Source organism: Mustela lutreola, chromosome 3, assembly GCF_030435805.1.
Source record: "Mustela lutreola isolate mMusLut2 chromosome 3, mMusLut2.pri, whole genome shotgun sequence".
In the NCBI taxonomy this organism is placed as follows: domain Eukaryota; kingdom Metazoa; phylum Chordata; class Mammalia; order Carnivora; family Mustelidae; genus Mustela; species Mustela lutreola.
The window spans coordinates 4,265,253-4,272,968 of NC_081292.1; the positions used below are offsets into that span (position 1 = coordinate 4,265,253).

A 7,716-nucleotide genomic window follows, 5' to 3' on the forward strand; every position below is an offset into this window, starting at 1 on the left:
ATGTCCCACGGAGGAAGCCCAGGGTCTGAATCAGAGGTACCTTCTCCCCTGCTGGGTTCAACATCAGACCCCCTCCACGTTAAAGATTTGTTTGTCTAGGTCCTAACACACCCAAAACTTCTGATGGGAACTAATGAGGCTATAATCCTTGCACTGGGGTGTTCATGATCTTTACAGTATGTCCCCTGCCCCTGAGTCTCACCCAGCATCCTGGCCAATATGGGGTCCTTCCTGGGACTGTCAGGCTCGGACTGGTCATAGGCCAGTGGTGCTCGCTGGTGGAAGGGCTCTGCACACACAATGATGGCAACAACTTGAAACAGATTCCTTCTTTGAGGAATTCAGCATGGTCGCATTAGAGATCGTGAGTGTAGGGACAGCAGGTCCCCCACCAGGATGGAGAGTTTGCCCTTCTAATTCCAGTCACCTTGCCGCTGATATCTGGGGAGAGTTTGCAATACCCCCCTAAGCTCCAAGGGTGTTTAAGCTAGACAGATCAAGTCCATTCTCCTTGCTGTGTTGACTAAAGCAGTTCAATAGATGCCCGATATTCTCCTAGCCACAGGGAGTGCCTTGCAAACTCAGGATTTTGCAGGGAGTTCTGAGAAACAGGCTTCTCTATCTATGGTTTGAGAATAAAGGCTTGGAACTGGACCTTCTACTGTGTTTCCCTACCGTGAGCAAAGGCAGTGTGAGAAGGAAGCATATGTGCAGAGGTGGGCCAAGCAGGGAAGCTTGCAGAGAGACACCGTGGGTCGAAAGAGCCATCTTACGTCCCACTCTGATCACCTACGCTGGTTTGATTGGAGATCTCTGTCACCCATGGAAAAATGGGGTGTGTCCTCTCAATGACACAGAGGTAGTGTTCGTGTGCTCTGTCACAGTTCGACCTGACATCACTGAGTTCTCTCTGAGTGCGGCTCCATGGTTGGGGCCAGTCCTGAGAGCCAGCTCAGGTCCTGATCATCCTGGGCCCCAGACTTCTACACATTGTCTGCCCTCCGAGGTGGGTTTGTTCCACAACATCTTGGAGTTACCGTATTTTACAGCGTACATCTGATAGTATCTCCTGCCTGACTCCTGCTGAAAGCCTTTAATTTGGGTTTTCAGTGGTTCTCAAGTACAGGACGATATTTCTCCTATGGGCTATAAAGACCTAGGAGAGGTTCACTCTCAGGCCGTCTTTTTTTTTTTTTTTTTTAAGATTTTATTCATTTATTTGACAGACAGAAATCACAAGTAGATGGAGAGGCAGGCAGAGAGAGAGAGGAGGAAGCAGGCTCCCCGCTGAGCAGAGAGCCCGATGCGGGGCTCGATCCCAGAACCCTGGGATCATGACCTGAGCTGGAGGCAGAGACTTTAACCCACTGAGCCACCCAGGCGCCCCGAGGCCTTCTTGACCTATGTTACTTCCTTCTAGAAGCTAAATGCTCTGGGAGACCCCCCTCCCCCCCAGATCCTAATACCATCCTCACCTGTCACCAGCTCTTCATCTGTCCTGTTCTGCCCGTGGATGTGTGCGGTGAGCCCATGTTTCCAGAAAGCAGATCTGCTTTCCGTTGCCTTCAGTTCCCCGCACAGAAGACTGGGCAGGAAATGAATGAATGAATGAATGAATACAGTTTTCCTACCATTAGCTGAAGGGGTTAGTTCTTGCCAACCTGACTCTCTACAATTAACCCATCCTGGAAGCTAGCCAATGATATGAAACCCCTAGAGCCGTGAAATCAGATTAGAAAATTTTCTAGATGTTGCGTGCTATCAGAAAGTATGGGAAGGGAACATCCCTTCACCACATAGTTCTCCTGCTCGGTGATGCCTTGGGAATAGGCAGATTGTGGAATTAGTATTATCTGCTGTGCTGGGCTGATGGAGAGACTATAGCTGACCCATTCTTCTAAAGTTTAAGAAATGATTTCAGGGACAGGGAGTGACTTTTATGAAATGCATTCTGGGCGTACCTCAGTGGCTCAGTCAGTTAACCATCCAACTCTTGGTTTCGGCTCAGACCATGATCTCAGAGTTCTGGAATCAAGCCCTGAGTTGAGCTCCAAGATCAGAAGGGAGTATGCTTGGGACTCTCTCTTCCTCTGCCCCTCCCCTCCAAATAAATAAATAAATAAATAAATAAATAAATAAATCTTTAGTGCTGAGCTCTTGAAGTACATATATGTATCATTTTACGTACTGCTTTATTTTGCAGTGTTAGCATCTGCTGTTCTTCCCAAAGAGGCTGTTACCACCTGCCTGGAGAGAGGAAGGTCTGACTGAAGTGCGGTTGGCAGTAATGGTCCCATCCACCACTGAACTTAAGTAATGAGTTATAACCCCAGCTTTACCACATGGGAACATAGATCTTCAAAGTCTAAAGACATGTTAGAAGTTCACGTGTCTTCCTCCTCACCGTTTGAGGGTACAGAGTTGGGAAATTGGATGACCGTCAGCTCAGTGTTGGATCGGCAGTTTCTCCAGATCACAGACCCCAGTGCCAAACTAGCTTGAGACCCTGACTCTGTCCCACGCTAGAGTGTGGCCTGACATTTTGTGCTTAAACTCCAAACCTGCTTCCTGATCTATAAAATAGGGACCATTGAGCATTTTGGACGTGCCTGAGTGGCTCAGTCAGTTAAGTGTCTACCTTGGGCTCAGGTCATGATCTCAGGGTCCTGGGATCGAGCCTCACATCAGGCTCTCTGCTCAGCGGGGAGTCTGCTTCTCCCTCTGCCCCTCCTTCAACTCACGCGCACTCTCTCTCCAAAATAAATGAATAAAATCTTTTCAAAAAGATGAAGAAAAAGCGGTGAGAAGACTACTCAGTATGCAGTATGTTCAATGAATCTGCACTATTATTTTCCCCATGAGGTCAAGATCCACTCAGTACCTTATTACTCAACTCAGGAATTCCAGGTCCCACTGCGTGCAGAAGGTGTGTGGCTGGAAGACCCACAGGAGGTGGAAACCGTGGCAGAAGGAGCAGAGCATGTTGGAATCGCAGGGCAGGAAGGTAGGTCTTGCCAGCAGAAGAGAGGGTTCTGCAATTTGCTGCCACTGGTTCTCTGTAGACGGAAGGGAGCCTCAGAACGAGCCAGGCCTGATTCTGTGTTGTCCAAGCAGAAAGTTCCAGAACCCAGCCCCTCCCTTAAGCTCAGTGGGCACCCCACTGTCAGTGGAAGCAAAAATGGGCCATTGTAGAGCTTGCTCCCATGACCTGAATCAGATAAAGAGGGCACATTTTGTGAGCCTGGAAAAGCAGTTTCTTGGCGCCCCCTACATGGCAGCATATCAGAGTTGGAGATGGTCTTCAAGAGATTCTGGCACTTTCCTGAGGCCAGAGAGGGAGCGCACCTCCCCCACAGGAAGCTGGAGGATTGGCAGGAGTGCAATGCGCTCCTCTTGGCCCCGAGTTCAGTAATTTCCACTTTGCCTCTGCTCAGATCATGCAAATGGCGGTTCTGTCTGAGAACTGAATCTTAGGGGGAGGTTGCAGAAGGCCTGCAGCCAGAAGGCCCTGTGGCACTGGTGACATGGCCCTAGAGGCAGCAGGTGTGCAGCGGAGTGGCCTCTCCCCTCCCTCCCTCTCAGACTCTGGAGACCCCACCTCCCCTGCCCTCCATCCCTTCCTCTGTAAATCAACAGAGAAGGAAGGGACATTCCGAAGGACCCTGCAGAATCTGAGGTCCCTGTGGTCCACCTTTTCTCGTCAGAGACCAAGTCCACCCACTGTCTCCAAAACATCACACCCTGGATGTAGTAAACACGAGAGAGACCCCTGGGGAGAAGCTGATAGAGGAGAGGGGCTGTAAAAGAATTGCACTGAGGGGAAGAAGCCGGTCAGAAAGAACACGTGGTGTGTGATTTCATTTACAAGAAAGGTCCAGAGGGGGGTCCACAGAGGGGAAAGGGGACCGGGGGCTGTACGAGTTGTGTACCGCATGCACGTTTTCACGAAGCAACAGGAAGCCCCAACGGACCTTCACGTGTGCCATCTAACTGAAGCCAAGGAAGGACCGAGCACGAAATGATAATTATCTCTGATTCTTCACCGCAGAACTGAGATCCAGAGGGGAGAAATGATTCGAAAGAGGACTTGGAGAGCCTCCTGGGTGGCAAGGAGGGAGACCCCATCTGCCCCTCTGAGCCTGGTCTCTGCACCTACCCGGGCACAGGGGCACTTACTGAGAAGAGCAGGAAGTCATGACCAAATGCAGAAGGTGATCCAGCCGAATCTCGCAGGACCTTTGAGCCATCTTTCAAATGTTGCTCACTCAGCCCTCCCGGAACTCTGCCCTGGGTGCCAGAGAGCCATGCTTTGCTCTCCCCAGCCCCCTCGCACCCAGGCCTCTGGATTTCCTGGGCAGCTCCCACCTCCATCTGCTTCCAGCCCCACTGACTCAAGACCCCTGCCGTGCAGCATCTTGTTCTTTCTCGTGGTTTCCTCTTCCAAGTGGTGGGCTGTGTCTCCAGATTATTTCCCCTTGTGGTTTCCATCCACCCCTGTCCCTGCACGACCTGAGGTTCCACCGCCCGTGTCCCAGCCCCACCGAACTCAAATCCATCAGTATCTTCTCTGCTAGACCTTCTCTCAGCTCCCATGTTTATTGGAGGGTGAAGAAACCTCAGGCGTGTAGAACCTCAGGAGGGTGTCGAAACCTGAGTTGGTAGAGTCCCTCGGTTGAGGACAGCACAGCATCCTCACCGTGAATCTCGTCCAGCGCATTCTCCCCCTCTCTCTGCTCTGTTTCCGTCTCTCCCTCTCTGCCTCTCTCCATCTCTCTGTGTGTCTCTCCCTCTCCAACTCCCTCTCTGCCACTCTGTCTCTCTCTGTGTCTCTCCATCTCTGACTCCCTTTCTCTCTCTCCATCTCCCTCTCTGCTGCTGTCCATCTCTCTGTGTGTTTCTCCATCTCTCTCTCTCTCTCTCTGCCTCCCTCCATCTCCGTCTGTCTTCCTCACTGTCTTTCCCTCTTTCTGTCTCCCTTTCTATTCCTTATTCCATTTTCATTCCTTTCCCTCTTTTCCTCAGTGGCGTCCCTTGCTTCCTAGATGGGAAACTGATGGAATGTGAGATTACTCCTTGTGTATGTGGGTACCCTTGTGAAATGCTGTTTTCTGTGCTGTATTTTAAGTGTATGCTAGTGGTACGGTGCTGGTATTTCATTCTGAGATGAAGCCACGTGGCTGAATGTTCTTTTGGTTTGTTCCTTCCGCCTGCTTCCTGTCCCATAGTGTGCTCACACGTTTTACTTGTGACCCCACTGGCGGGCACCTGGGCTCTCTTTCTAACACCCATTGCACGAACGGCAGAAATGGGCCACCCTGTGTTTGCTCCCTGTGCAACAGCTTCTCTGTGGGTCATCGACTGTGCACCTGTTGTCTTTCCTATGCCGCCTGCATCTCTGTCCGGAGGAAGCAGCGAGCTTGCTGGACCACCAGCATCTCCGTGTCCCTGTTGCCCGTGTCCCCTCTGACATTCTGAGTTGAATTTCCTTGTCATGTGGGTCGGGATAAACATTGTGCCTTTGTTTAAATTAACATTTTTTAAAAGATTTTATTTCTTTATTTGACAGAGAGAGAGACAGAGATCACAAGTAGGCAGAGAGGCAGGCAGAGAAAGGAGGAAGCAGGCTCCCCGCTGAGCAGAGAGCCCGATGCGGGACTCTTTATCCCAGGACCCTGAGATCATGACCTGAGCTGGAGGCAGAGGCTTTAGCCCACTGAGCAACCCAGGGCCCCTAAATTAACATTTTAATAATTAAATTTGGACATTTTTAATCAACACATTAGTAAATTAGGCTTCCCCATCCGTCAAGAGCTTCCTTATAGCCTCGGCTCATATTTCTACTCCGTTGAGACCTTTTATTTTTTATAGGCAGGCATCTCCTTTTGTATTACGGATATAAATCATGTATCTGTTTCAGAAGCAAAAGAACCTTTTCCTGGCCTATCATTAATTTAATTTCTATTTCTTTGAACGGGGACCGTTATTTCCTGTGCGGTGAGAATGGTTCCTGCTCCCCCGCAATCGGGGCTTTCTGCCTGTCTGTCCTGTCACTCTTCATCCCAACTGACAGCCCCAGCATACGGCAGCTCAGAGCCCCAATCAGTCCTTGCCCCTAACTGCTCTCCCTGTCTCTCCCGACTGCCAATCACCATCCCCGCTGGTGCTTGAACTCAGCTCCTGCCGGCCCCCTCGCTGCCCTGGCTGCCTCTCTCCGGCTCTCACCTGGACTGTCCCCAGCCTCCTGACTGGTCTCCCTGCCTCCAGCCCAGTCTCCTCCCTCTCCCTGCTCCAGATAGCTCCATGAAAGACTATTCTGGGCGCAGAGCCCAGCTCTGTCCCCCACCTGCCTGAAACCCTGCAGCGCATCCCATCAGCCCGGCAGTCTCCCTTAACAGGGTTGCAGATCAGAATAATCAGGTGAAGCGTTTTTCCCTTTTTAATCAGAATTCCTGGATCCCGACCCAGGGTTAGGAGCTGAGACTACCAGGGCCCAGGCTTGCAGAGCGGTTTTTTTCGGGGCTGGTTCACATGCAGTACTGTCTTCCCAAGATCCTCCTCCCTTGGTGCTGTTTCAGACCCCAGTCCCCAAGGCAGCACGGTCCACAGGAGGCAGCACCAGATCGCCCTGCGAGCGTCTTCCCCCACAGCTGGCCACGAGGGCCATCGGATAATACTGGGGCACTTGTTCTTTCATGCACTGAACTATTGGTTCTTTCTCTGCCTTTGCAAGGTTCATGCTACCTCCTGGGGGATTCTTTCCTTTGCCTTTCACTAAGCTTGATCCTTCAAGTGCATAAACAATGAGTCTTGGAACTCTGAAAAAATAAAATTCAATTAAAAAAATAAATTAAAAAAAAAGTGTGCATCAGTCTCTCTCTTCATCAGGAAGCTCTTGTGCTGCTAGCTGCCCTCTGAGATGTCGCCTTTCCTTGGTGTTCCTATGGCATGCATCTGCCTCGACCCTCACATCTTCCAGCAGTTAGTCTATGTGTTTCCTGTTTCTCTAGACCCTGAGCTCCTTGAGACTGAGCAGTGCTCACAATGATTGTACCTGGGACACTGGGAGATGGAGAGGAGAAGGGAGTTGGGAGAAATTGGAGGGGAGAAGAACCATGAGAGACTGTGGACTCTGAGAAACAAAGTGAGGGTTTTGGAGGGGATGGGGGAGGAGGGTTGGGTGAGCCTGGTGGTGGGTATTGAGGAGGGCACGCACTACATGGAGCACTGGGTGTGGTGCATAAAGAATGAATCTTGGAACACTGAACAAACAAAATTAAATTTAAAAAAAAAAAGAAGGAAGATGAAACCAGATGAGCAAAAAGCTCAGGGCTGTCTATAGAACGGTGGGAACTGCAAGCAAGAACACAGCCATTAGCTAGAGGCACAATGGCATCTGTTACAATATGACTAAGTGTGAGTTTTGAGCCCAGGGCTTAATGCCCACAAGGTTACTGCAAGACTCGGTTCTCTATGACTACCTAGGAAACCGCTCCAAGCTTAGTGCGACAACAAAACCCGATGATACACCGCTTTCATCATCGTCTGCTAGTACTATCGCTGTTTTTCATGGTCTGGGGGCCACCTGGACTCAGTCACAAGCTCTCACTTATGTCTCTCATTCAAGTGCAATCAAATGTGGCTGAAGTGGACTCTCTGAAGGGACCACTCCCGTGTCTATCCGGTGGGGCTGGTCATTGGCTAGGGCCTTTGCAGGGA

At 50.6% G+C, this 7,716-nt stretch overlaps 1 long non-coding RNA gene across 1 annotated transcript; it reads left to right on the forward strand.

Annotated features, from left to right (window-relative positions):
- Positions 1-926: 926 nt before the first annotated feature.
- On the forward strand, positions 927-5,045 carry LOC131827989 (uncharacterized). The gene is made up of 3 exons (XR_009352157.1): positions 927-1,006; positions 2,204-3,004; positions 4,049-5,045. It is a non-coding gene; the product is annotated as an uncharacterized LOC131827989 (long non-coding RNA).
- Positions 5,046-7,716: the final 2,671 nt, after the last annotated feature.